We start from the raw sequence: 13,549 nt of genomic DNA, 5'->3' as shown, positions 1-13,549 counted from the left end.
GAAGTCTTTATTAATAAAGGCACCATGAATCTGTAATGCTGTTACAACTTATTCCTGACTTCTGAAAACTAGTTCTATGAAAATCCTAACAGTGAAGTAAGACTTTTCAAAGAAATGAGACAGTGTAGCTAGCAGTCCACATCTATTCAGATTTCACAATAATGGTGAAAGTCTTACTGTAGATTCACAGATTTCTTTGTCCTACCTTTGTGTGTTTGTTTTCTGCTCAACTCTTTGAAAATAATTTTCAAATACAGTATCTTCAGGATGGTACTGATGCCACAGTTCAGAACTGTGAACTGTGTGACCACACAGGATAAATTGTCCATAATTATATCCTGACAGTCAGAACACTCCTGGGTGGAATGAAGTAATGTGGTTTGTTACTAGTCTGATTCAAACTAAGCCCTTTTCATTTGGAGAGGTGGTATGTGTTTTCTTTACTTGCTGTACCACAGAACATATTTACCAAGGGTTACAAGACCAAGACTTTTATTTCATCCAATCAATGGCATCCATAACTTGGAGCTGTGTCTTTATCAACATGTTTGTAAGACATTTTGAATTAAGAAATCCACAATATTTATCTTTTTACAAAAATTAATTCATCTGTTTCAAGGTACCATTTAACTGCTAGATTATTTTTAGAGTAATTTGATTATTCTAAATTATAAAACAGAAGCCAAAATCAAAAAGACTGACTACCTGCTATTCTATAAATTTGTCTTCCCTTAAGTTTTAATTTGTCCACCTATGTCTATTTAACAGATTTGGTTTGATGTTCTTTTTCTTTCAGGACATTTAGTCAAAGCTTTGCCCACTCCCTGCCCTGTCATTCCCCACTGTAGAAATAACCTGTGTTGTTCCTTGTGCTATCAAGTGTGACATACTTGAAAATTACCTTGTATAACTCCTGCTGATTAACAGGAGTTCTATTTAAATGAAACCAAAATTGGATTCTAGAAGTGTCTGTTGATGCCATCATAAAAAAGTTCATAAATGTTTTTAAGTGTTAAAGAAACACACACGTTTCTAACTTGGGCAATGCTGAATACAGTTCTTAGTCAACACAACTCCTTTCCCACTTGCTGTATTAGTCTGCTGAGTAAAGAATTAGTCTATCCCACATAAATTACACAGAAATTATTCAACCAGCTGATTTTTTTCTCTTCTATTTTGTTCTTGCTCTTAAATTCTTTCTATGTCTCTTGGAAAAAATAAATTATATTTTCTCATATCTAGTTCCTTTTACATTTGTAATAACTGAATGTTCACAAAGACAAAGCTTTTTTTTGTAGCTGTTGCAGTCTGTTTCAGAAAGGATACTCCTTGTATGCTTTCTTTGGAAAATTCAGCAATTGTTTCAATATTATTTTCGCACAATGATTCACTTTAGAATGTGACTGTATGGAAATAGATAGCTTTGTTATTCTTTTGATTTCCTCTACAGATGTTCAACACTATTTTGTAGCTGTTCTAGTTACTTTGAAATAAGCTGTAAATTTTGTCACAACACAGTAAAACCTTTCTTTTTCAAAGAAGGTTAATTAAAAAAAAATCAAGCCCTTATAACTAAGGCTGAGGTGAGAAAGCCAGAAAAAAGATGAAGATCAAAAGGCTCTCATTTACTGAACACTGAAAGAGTTTAGACTTTAAATAGGCACTTAAAGTTCTGAAATGAGAGGAATTTTCCCAACAAAACAAAGTTCCACATAACAGAGGCTAGGGAGATAAAGAGGCTTGCTGGAAAGACCAAAGCACAGGGTACATGTAGAGAGGAGCTGTAGAAAAGAATTCTGGGATGGATATGACTAAAGACAACTACGAAAGTTTAAATATTATTTTAGTGAATCAAACTAACAAAAATAACTCAGGTTGGGGCAAAGGTTATATAGAGTGAAACTGGAAAACACCTGCTAAAGGACTGGGATTATGAAACGGATGGTTCTTTTTCCTAGACTTTTGAATGGGTGATTCCTTGTAAGAACTAGAAAAGCAATTACCAAAAAACAAATCCCACTGAAAGTGAGACAAGATTATTTCATGTATTAGAATTACTGAAAACCTGACAAGGATGCTGCCTTCTGGTTGAGACCTAACAAGGGCGTGTCCCTGAGATTTGCTGTAGTAAAGCGTGCTGGTTTTGCATTGATTGACATTTAGTGAGCAGGGTAGAAGCCACCCACGGAAATCGTGTTTCTAAGAGGAGCTGCTAAGAGTCTTCTCTGTGTCTGACAAAACCATTCAGTGACTAGTTTTGAATATTGACACTTTGTTAGACCACTAGAAAGCTGGACACGCCTCTGTGGACACACATCTCAAATAAAAATCAAACAAATCTCAGGAAAGCTCTCTTTTCTACCAGCCTGGTCACAGTTCGGTCACAGTTCGGCCCGGCCTCTTCCAGGCGGCTGGGCCGGGCCGGGCGGGCCCTGCAGAGGGGCCGGGCCCCTTCCCGGGGATCCCGCCGGGCCCCGTCCGGGCTGCCAGGCAGGGCAGGGGGGGCCGAGGGGCCCCATCGCGGCGGGGCTGGGCTCCTGTGGCTGTTAACATCCTGTGCCGTGCCGATTCCCTCCTCCCCAGCGTGGTTAAGTCGACCCGTGGCTGGAATTAAATGCAGTTACGGGGCTGAAACCAGCCATGTGGCTAGGATCGCTGTGGCCGTTCTGGCTGGGCCCCTGAGATCCTGGCACAGTCCCCAACGTGGCCTGAAATCCATTTTTGTGACTGCTTTGGCCACCGCCAACTATCTTGACCATCTACAGGCACCGGGCAAGATATTAATTATTTAACTGCACAGATGAAACTTAAAAAGCACCCGTCCTCTCTCAAGTGAGAAAAAAAGACAGTGAAAACTCTTTAAGAGACAATATGAAGACTCCAAGGTCAGTGAAGAAGGAGTTAAGTCCCAGACGAGAGGAGAATGAGGAGATGCCTTAGTCTTAGGCTAAGGAAATTCTTTTGCAAGGCTACAGTGATGGACTGTTTATACACTAGAATATCACTGCGGCGGTGCCTGTGTCATCAGTCTGGCCACCACAGCAACACAGTGGTTCTTGGCTTATCAGGAGTGCAGCATGACTGTGGCAAAGGAAATGAAAGGAGGGACTCTCCAGTGGTGTATCCAATCGAATTTATTGGAGGCTCCGGACGTGCAGTCCTCACCTCGGGACACCAGCCTCAGAGAGACCACGAGCCCCTTTGTGCTGTGACATTTAACAGGGGGTGTGACACAGGGGAGGGTTCAATCAGGGACCAATGGGGTACAATAAGGGTGTGGCTCTTAACATAATAGACATATGCAACAACCATACAAGAGACAATAGGAAGGGGAAGCCTGGATCCTGCCCAATCACTTGACGCCTTCCCTGGAACTTTCTGGACACAGGGAGAGGCCCCAGAGTGACAGACAGGACCAGGAGGTTATATAACCTATGACTGACATAAAACTGAACATGGGGAAAACCATACAAGGGGAAACATAGGGGGTTACAGAACGAACCGCTATGGAAAAATCTTATTGAAACAAATCATAAACAGAAACACAAACAAAATACACCACCACATATCACTTTAATTCATGAAAACAATATGGGAAGATGAAGTGTTCAAATTGCAGATACTGTGCTTGCAATAGCACAAATAGCAAAGGCATTTGTGCTAAAGCAAGTAAATGCTGAAGTACCTGTGATTGCTTGAGAAGCTGGAACAGGAAGATGAGTGATGAAGACCATTTGCCTCCAGGGAAGATGAAGACCTACCTCTGTTCCCAGAGATGATCTCAGAGACAGATGAAGAGAACCTTTGCTTTGAACAGCTCATCCCTGAAACACTACCCCATGGGTTTGACATGGCCCATAAATGCAGCTGTGGAAAGGCTGCATGAAATGGGAGGTGAAATGAATAAACACAGTCTGTCATTTGTTAGGAAAGTTATGCTGTTTAAAATGTTACGCCAGTTGTACCCTGCCTGTTAAGAAAGTTATGCTGTTTCTACCAAAATTTGTACCCTCAAAACCTTATTCCAAGTTGTACACCCCCCCTAAAACCCCGGGTTCCCTTCCCCTTCCGTCGGGCTAGGCTGTCACCATTCCCGCCGGCTCCTCGAACTGCCGGCCCCGCCTAATAGGAAAATCCAAGGACTTCCATGGTGCACTGCTCCAAACTGAAGTGCAATTGCTGGCAAAAGGACCCAAAAGCCGCAACCCAGCACAAAATCCAGATAAAAGGGAGACACTACAACACCGAGAAGACCCTCAGGTACCTAAGGACTGATTCTGCTTCTGCCGCCTCGCCATGACCACAAAGAGACTGAGAAAAGCTGACACCCCTAGACCACATGAGCCCAGTTGAGTTCCTGGGGATTCCTGCGAGGCTGGAACTCCCGACTCTGCGGCGAGAGCAGCAGATTCGACTGGCACCTCCTCCTCAGCGGTGGCCCGAGCAGGAGCGGCGACAGGAGCGAGAACAACGACAGGAGCGGCGACGGCGCAGGCGACCCCTCGAGTTCCCCCTTGAAAGAGCTGACTAATAAAGGCCTTTCAAAGGAGCAGGTCTCCTGGCCCATTTTTAACAATTTTGGGACTTGTCCGGGATATAAGCCACGCCCAGAAGAGGACCAGGACGGGAAGGCGCAGCCCGGCCTCGAGCCTCCTGGACAGCTGGACATCCCGGACCAGAGGACGACACTCGCTAGCCTCGTGGGACGCTACTGAGGAGCATCGGTAAGAACAACCGGTGGCGGGAGTGGAGACGAGCGAATGTGGAGTGAATGAGAGGGGGGCCGGCAGCTCGGACCCCCCAAGCGATTTTGGACTGCTGAGTACCGCGTTTCCGCACCCCCGCAAGGGGGCCGGCCGGGAAAAGGAGGAAGCGAGTGGACTGGGAGTGACTGAGGCATCTCCAGGGGCGTAGGGGCCCCCCTCCGGATGTGCGTAGGAGTTTAGAGAGTGAGTGGCACGTCAAAGAAGTGTGTGGCAGAAAAGGCTTGGGCCAATTTCAAGCGTGTGAAAGAGCTTGAGCAGGGTGAGGCATGCGCCACACTGGCTGAGATTATAGCCCAAGGTGTCACAAAAAACTAGCGCTGGCTAGAGTAGCAGCTGGAACCCTAAGGGCGGGTTGCCCAGGCTACTTTCGGGGCTTGTGAGTGCACACTGGCTGGGATAACTGCCGGGGTGTGGAGAGATTAAGAGAGGACTGGCTGAAGCTAGGGCCCGGGGCATCTGAGTACCAGCTGGGGTAGCAAAGATAGGCTGCTTTCGGGGTGCTTTGGAGGCTGGCTGGGGGTAGCTGTTGGGGTGCTGGGATAAAAGAGTCTGCATTGGTCGGGGGTATCTTGGGTACGCTTTCCGGGTTCGAGGGTGTCGTATTGGTCGGGGGTACCCAGGGGGGAGGTACGCTGTCCGGGTACGGAGAGGTAGAACTGGTCGGGGGTGCCCAGGAGGACGCTGTCCGGGTGCAGAGGAGTGAGAGTTAGGGGAGTCCCAAAGTGCGAGGGCCTTAAAGGTAGGGTGAGTGAGTAAATTGCACACTGTATGTCCAAATCCTGGCAGTAGGTGGTGGCTGGAACCCTGAGCCCTGGTTGACCGGCCGCTTATGGGGATCTGCCTGACGTACAGGAGAGAAAAGGAGTGCTGGCTAAGGGGTAGTGGCTGAGGCCCTAAGGGCGGGTCACCAGGCTACCTGTGGAGCATTCCGAGCACTGGCGGGGGTAGTGCCCAAACCCTAAGAAGAGGGTCCCTGGGGCTACTTACGAATGTTCAAAAAGTGAGTGAGAATTAAAATTTGAGTTGCCCGTCTTTAGATTTGTGTGTGTGTAGGGGCACCTTAAGGAAGTTTAGTTAAAACAAGGCCAGATAATTTTACTTTGTGTTGCCCTGAAGTAAAGTTTCCGTTAGGGTAAGAGCACCATAGTTTTTATTTGAAACCCAGTGAAAATGGGGGTGTACGTAAGTAAGCTGGTGCCAGTTGAGGAGAAAAGAGAAAAAAAGATAAGAAATATTCCACCAGACAGTCCACCAGGACAAATGTTGGAACTATGGGAAGTTGATGAAGCCATTAAAAGCTTGGACAGAGTCAAGATGATCCATTATTGCATAGAGGCTTGGCCTAACCTAGATTTACCTGAAAAATGGCCATGGCGTGGAACTAGAGACCCCTGAATGTGTTCACAATTAACTCAATACTTTAAAGCCCGAGGAGATTCAAATACTCTATGCTGCCTGTTGGCAGAAACAAGTAGTCAAAAATGAGACAGCAAAAATATGTAAGCTACAGCAAGGGAAACAAAGGAATGAAAAGCAGAAGGGGAACCAAGAGGAAGCTAGCCATAATTAGGACCCCTTAGAACATTTGCCTCCTCCTCCAGTTTATCCTGAAGTACCACAAACTATCCCTACTAATCCTCCAACCTCACCTGAAAATCATATCCCACCTTCCCAAACTGTGATCCCTGTTCCTTCGCTAGCTTGCCCCCCTCCAGCTTATAACCCCTCTTACCCTCTGCCATTTCCTAACACTGGTCTGGCCTCCTCTCCTTCACCATCCACAATCCCTGCACCTCCTCATAGCAGGGAGCTGGGTCTGGCACCTAACAATGCATCCTGCCAGGCAATAAAAAACCCAGAAGGAGCTTACAGTAACACCAGGTTAAAAACCAAACTCTTTCCCCTAAGGGAGGTCCCGATGGGTGGGGCTATTGGAGGAATAGGGTTTGTCAATGCACCTTTAACAGCGTCAGAAGTCAGAAGTTTTAAGAAAGAGCTGGGGAATCTAGTTGAAAACCCAGTGGGAATTGCCAACCAGATTGACCAGTTTTTGGGCCCAAATATTTATACATGGGGGGAACTAAACTCCATCCTAAATATACTCTTCAATCCAGACGAAGTTCAGCTGGTTAGGACAGCGGGGATGCACATCTGGGAAAGAGAAAACCGAATGGGCCCTCCCGGTGACCAGAAGTTGCCAGTAGCTGACCCAGGGTGGGACTCAAACAGAGGAGAAGGGAGGAGAAATATGGAAGATTATAGAAACCTAATAATAAGAGGCATTAAAGAATCAGTTCCCCAGAGTAGTAACACCAAATTAGCCTTTGACAGAGCCCAAGAGAAAGATGAAACCCCAGCAGCCTGGCTGAGCAGGCTCAGACAAAATTTCCAGTAATATTCTAGTTTGGATCCAGATAGCCCAGAGGGACAGATATTATTAAAATTGCAGTTTGTCACAAAATCCTGGCCGGATATCAGGAGAAAACTTGAAAAGATGGAAGAATGGCAAAACCGAGAAATAAATGAGTTATTAAGGGAAGCCCTAAGAGTAAACCTTAGGAGGGAAGAAGAAAAAACAAAGGCAAAAACCAGGATTATGGTAGCCGTGGCCAGGGAGAGTGTAACGGATCTCAAGGAGGATACAAAGGGTGAAGGAAACACAAAATCTTTACCAGGAAAGGGAAGAGGAAAGAAACCACCACCTTGGGGTACTCCTCAGAAACGAGGAGGGACCCGAGCCTGTTATTATTGTGGAGAAATAGGACATTTTAAGAAACATTGCAGAAAAGTATCATTTGATGAGGCTGTCATGAGAGAGCAGGAGACATTAAAAAAATTATTGAAGGGAGAAGTCAAGGAGGATTAGGGGTGTCATGGGCTCTATGCGTTAGGGGACCCCATGAAACATCAGGAAGGGCCCATAGTAAATTTTGAAGTAGGTCCCCAACATGAAAAGTTTGAATTTTTAGTAGATACTGGTGCAGATAAATCATGTATCAACCAACTTCCAGTTGGAATTGCGATTGGAAGAAAAACATCTGAGGTCCTAGGAGCAGAAGGGGAGCCTTTCAGAGCTTCAGTTATAGAAAATGTGGAAATTACAGGAAATTCCAGAAGATGTGTCACTGATTTAATATATCTACCCAAAGTAGACAATAACCTGCTGGGAAGAGGCCTGCAAGTTCAGTTGGGAGTAGGGATTCTTCCTAGAGAAGGAAGAATGGTGGTACAAATGATGAGGCTGACTATTGGAGACTTGAGAGAAATCAAGCCAGAAGTCTGGGCCGAGGAGGGAAAATATGGATATTTAGATATCCCGCCTGTTGGAGTCCAGGACATCCCCTTGGATGGCCTAGGACCTGAGGAAAGGAGTTTGAGCCCTGGACAGGGGGGTGTGGAGACGGTCCAGGGGGCTCGGAGACCTTGGCACAGAGCCCAGGAAGACACCGGGTTTGATTTTAATCCATGGAAAAAGCTTTCAACATTGCAGAAGTAATTACAAACCTCCAGGATGTGAAAATTGTAATTTAGCACAGTAGATGATGTAGAATTTAATAGTTTTAGAATTTTTAGAATAGAATTAAATGGGGACAAGATGGTGGAATTTGGGTGGTACCTTATGTACTTCTCCTTCTTCCTCGTCCTCCATTTTTTGGGGTGGTGATGGCATAAAGTAATTAGAGTGGATTGGATTGAAGTAGAATGTCACTTCTGGTGTGGGCACTGGGCATTGGCACAAAATAGTAAATAACTAGTACGTAATTATCTGTATGTATGTTAGGGGACATCCCATCCCATCCCATAGGCAATATCCTATCTCTCTAGAAGAAAAAAAAGGACTAGCCCCAATTGTAACACATCTACTAACAGAAGGAATATTGGAACCTTGTATGTCACCTCACAACACCCCTATTCTGGCTGTAAAAAAGGCAGAAAATAAGTTTAGATTAGTGCAAGACCTAAGAGAAGTAAACAAAAAGACAATTACCAGGCACCCGGTGGTACAAAACCCCTACTCGCTCCTGAGCAGGATCCCTAGAGAACATTCCTAGTTTACTGTAGTAGATCTAAAAGATGCTTTTTGGGCCTGTCCTCTGGCAGAGGGAAGGCGAGATTGGTTTGCTTTTGAGTGGGAGTGCCCTGAAAGTAAGAGAAAGCAGCAACTGAGATAGACTCACCTTCCTCAAGGATTCACTGAAAGCCCAAACCTCTTTGGGCAAGCCCTAGAAGAGTTACTAAGACAGTTTATCCCTAAAAACAATATGCAAATCCTGCAGTATGTAGATGACCTCCTAGTATCAGGGAGAAAGCAGGATGAAGTAAGAAGAACCAGTATTGATCTCCTAAATTTCCTAGGGGAAAAGGGCCTCAAGGTGTCAAAGAACAAACTGCAGTTTGTAGAATCACAAGTCACCTACCTCGGACACCTCATTGGGGAAGGGTGTAAGAAATTAAGCCTGAAAGAATCTCAGGTATACTCACAATCCCAGCTCCAACCACAAAAAGAGATATAAGAAAATTATTAGGACTATTTGGTTATTGCAAGTTGTGGATAGAGAAATATTCCCAAAGTGTTAAATTTTTATATGAGAAATTAGTCCAACCTGAACCTATGAAATGGACCGATACAGATGAAAAACAGTTGAGAGACCTAAAGACTAAATTATCCTCAGCCCCTGTCCTGAGTCTCCCAGACCTTAAGAAAAGGTTTGACCTATTCATCAACACCGAAGGGGGAATAGCTTATGGGGTATTAACCCAAGAATGAGGAGGACACAAAAAGCCTGTCGCATATCTTTCCAAACATCTGGATCCAGTTGCAAGAGGGTGGCCGGCTTGCCTCCAGGCTGTAGCAGCCACAGCTGTTCTTGTGGAGGAAGCACAAAAACTGACACTGCAGAGAAAAATCATTGCACACACACCCCATGATCTCAGGACAGTGTTGAGCCAAAAGGCTCAACAATGGCTGACTGACTCTAGAATTTTAAAATATGAAGTGATTTTAACCGGCACCAGTGATTTGGAGCTAACCACATCAAAAAGTCTAAATCCTGCCCAGTTCCTCTCAGGGGAACCCACACCAAACTTAGAGCACAATTGCCTGGAAATCATAGATTTACAAACAAAAGTAAGAGAGGATCTTGAAGATACACCTCTACCATATGGGAGGGTGCTATTTATTGATGGATCATCTAGGGTGACAGAAGGAAAAAGGATATCAGACTATGCAATAGTCGAAGGTACAAAAAGAGACAATTTGAAGGTTTTAGAAAAAGAAAAACTACCCCCAAACTGGTCTGCCCAGTTGTGGTGGTGTGTTTTGGGTTATGTATGTTTTCATTACTTGAAGTTATTTATAATGGTTTGTTCCATGTACCCCTTTGGTTATTCCCCGCTTGGTTTACCCCAGTCACTGTTTTCTGTCAATCCTTTGTTATGTAACCCAGGGGCCCTGCCTGTCACCTCGAGGCCTCTCCTTACCTCTGGAAAGTTCTAGGGGGAGCCTCGAGTGATAGGACAGGATTCCTGATTTCCCCTCCTACCCCACCTTGGTTTGTTCCCCTGTGTGTCTATTGTGTCTTGAGCCACGCCTGAGTTACCTCTGATTGGACCCACACAGAACCCATCCCTCTGTACCACCCCCGGGATAAAAGCTATTGCACAAAGGGTGACTCGGAGTCTGTCGAGGCAGACGCCCTGGGCAAATAAACCCAGTTTGGTTGACCCTCGACAGTGTCCCCTCTTTCTCTCTCGCGCCATCACTGCCTCCAGCCAAGGGCCAGCCAGGACCCACAGGATCTCTAAGGTGACCTGGTCACTGGAGAGTACCTTTCCTGCTGCGGTGTCAGGGTTAGCCAGGGCAGGAACAGCCGCGACAACGCAACAGCTGGCGCCCATCACGTGGAGCCCTCTTGAGGCCGCTGACCACGAGGCAGTAGCGTGGTGACCGACGCGGTTGGCCCGAGGACATCTCCGGACCCCGTGGATTGCATCCCTGGACCGCTGGAATTTATTCCTGCGGAGCTGCAGGGGCTTTCGGCACGCCACGCACCTACCAGTCGTAGCAGCCCTTCGTGGGTGCGCTCCTGGTAGGAGGGGAAGGTAGCTTCTCCTGCACCCGGAGAAGTCTTCCCCAGGCGGAGAGAACCAACACCGCCGGCTTTGAAGATCCCATCCCGGAGCGGTAAGTGGTCAGCCCCTGACGGGGCGCACTTGGGAAGGCTTCGAGCCTGGAGGCTTTACGCCTCATCTGGGAAAGCAGCTCCGTTTGAGCCTGCTTTGGACTGCGCAGTCCCGGGGGGGGGGAAAGGTTGTTTCTGCCCTCTCCCGAGAAAAAACTCTGGGAAAATTTGTGTTCGTTTTAGTTTGATACTTGCTTTTGATTTTATGGGTCAGTAGCCTTTCCAGCAAGTGGCTGGTTTGTGGTTTTGCTGCTGACTCTCTTTTTGTTTGTGCGCGGCACCCCGGGGGTGTGGATTTCTGGGTGTCCCCTCCGGTTTTAAGTGTGTCTTGGGGCGCTGGTTTTTGATTTTAATTTTTCGTTGTCCGGTTGTGTTGGTGAGCGGTGAAATTACATCGAGCCATAATGGGTGCCAGGCTCTCCACCGCCCAGAAAGAGGTTTTTTATACAGTTTCTGGTGTTTTGTCTGTTTCTAATGTTAAATTCTCGAAGGGTGAGCTGAAGCGGTTTGTCAGACGGCTTTTCCTCCACTTCCCGCAGACATCTCCTGAGATTGTCACTGAAGTCCAATATTGGGACTCAGTGATTGAAAAATTTGATCAATTGGCGCGATCGGGAGATGTTCAAATTGTAAAAATGATGTTTTGGCCGACGCAGATCCGATCTGCGCTTTTGGGGATTAAGGGAGTGGAGAAAAGGCAGCCCTCTCGAGAGAGTGTTGTTTCCCCCAGTTCAGTTTCTTCTCACCCCAGTCCCAAATCCCTCTACCCCAAAGCAGGTATTCTTAAGGGAGCGGCAGGAAGGCAGAAGCCTTCTCCCGCCAACCCTGGCTCCCCTAGAATACCGGAGTCCCCCCGCTCGGGTAGTCTTGGCCGGACTGCTCGGGATTCCTGCGGCAGCCCTGGCCAGGCTGCTCAGGATTTTTCCCTTCCCCGTTCTTTCCCCAGTGAAAAAACCCGTGTTCGGTTCAGTTTGGCGGGGGGGGAGATGCCGCAAAATGGCGGCGACCGCATGGCGCGGTCGTACTCTTTGCCTGGTTCGCGTAATGGCGGCGACCACATGGCACGGTCATCCTCCTTGCATTCTTTTCCCGCCTTTACCCCTTCTCCTTCCCAGAACCCCTTTCGTTCCCCGACTAACCCCTTCCTTTCCGGAACCCCTCCCTCTCCCCGAGCTCCTCCTCCTTGGCAGTCTCCTCCCTCGCGCTCCTCCCATAGACCTGCCCCTCGGGTGACATCATCAGGGTGTCAGACCACTCCCCCTGAGTGCCCGAGGCCACGCCCACCTCCTGGTTCCCACGCTCCCCCTCCCAGTTCCCACGCCCTCTCTTCCGGTTCCCACGGTTGGAGCTCGGACGAGGATGAGCCGGAACTGGAAGGCCCGGGCCAGGACTTAATCCCTTCGCTTGCTCCGGTTACATACCGGCGGTCAAGAGGAGGGAATAGTACCACTCCATCCTGGCAACCGTTGTCGCCAAAGGTAGTACAGGATCTGTGCAAGGCCCTCAAAGAATACGGGCGGGATAGTCCGTATTTTAGAGGAGTGTTAAATGCCCAATTGACCGGGAGTGTAGTAGTCCCATACGACCTAAAGTACCTTTTCCGGTCTCTCTTGAACGCTACAGAGTATAAGGTTTGGGAGAGATCGTGGAAGCGTATTTTACAGGACTCCCTCCTGAGTCTGTTACAAGATCCTACTACAGCGACAGATGAGAAAGGGCTCGACCTCACCCTTAACCACCTAAGCGGTGAGGGCCGGTGGGCAGATGCGAGGGTGCAGGCTTCTGACATCCCACCCCCCGTCCTAGAACAAGTCACAGAGGCCGCGGAAAGGGCATTTTTAAAAATGCAGCCTGCGGGTCCCCTCCCGCATCATTCAAAGATTTTTCAGGGTCCATCTGAGCCGTTTATTCACTTTGTCGAGCGTCTCACCAAGGCTGTCGAAGTCCAGGTTCGGCGAGAGGCGACTCGAGAGGAGGTGTTGGAGCAGTTGGCATTCGCGAATGCCAACGAGAAGTGCAAAGCTGCAATCCTTACATTGCCGCTGCATCCTCCTCCTACACTAGAAGATATGCTCGAGGTCTGCGAGCAAAGAGTTCCGCTCATTGGGCCCTCAGGAGATCAACGGAAGGGGAGACCTCCTGCTGCTGCTGCCGCTGTTGCTAATGATGCCCGACCATCGACTGTTCCGCCGGCTACCCGCACCCCGGCTCAGAGGAAGCGCTCCTTTCGGGGAGCCGCTGATAGGCCTTGTGCATTGTGCGGGAAAGGGGGACATTGGTGTCAGCAATGCCCCTTAAAGAAAGAATTTGACCAGTTCAGGGACGGGAAGGGAAAGGGGGGGGGTTGTAGCTGCCCGACAAGGCTTCAAAAAAAACTAGAGGGAGAGCGCGGGACCACCCAGCGCGATGACAAAAATCGGGTGGCCCGAGCTAAAAAGGGGGGGGGAAGGGACAAATCCTCTGGACTGACTGACACACATGACACTAAACTGACTTTTTCCACAGATCCTCTTCAGGATCCACCGGACCGGACAGCACGCCTGATCTTGCCTCCCCCATCGGTCACACTGACAACTGACTCCCGGTACGAGCCGTTTCGCC

This window comes from Sylvia atricapilla, chromosome Z (assembly GCF_009819655.1).
Source record: "Sylvia atricapilla isolate bSylAtr1 chromosome Z, bSylAtr1.pri, whole genome shotgun sequence".
NCBI classification, from domain to species: Eukaryota; Metazoa; Chordata; class Aves; order Passeriformes; family Sylviidae; genus Sylvia; species Sylvia atricapilla.
Note: the sequence above shows the minus strand (reverse complement) of the source record.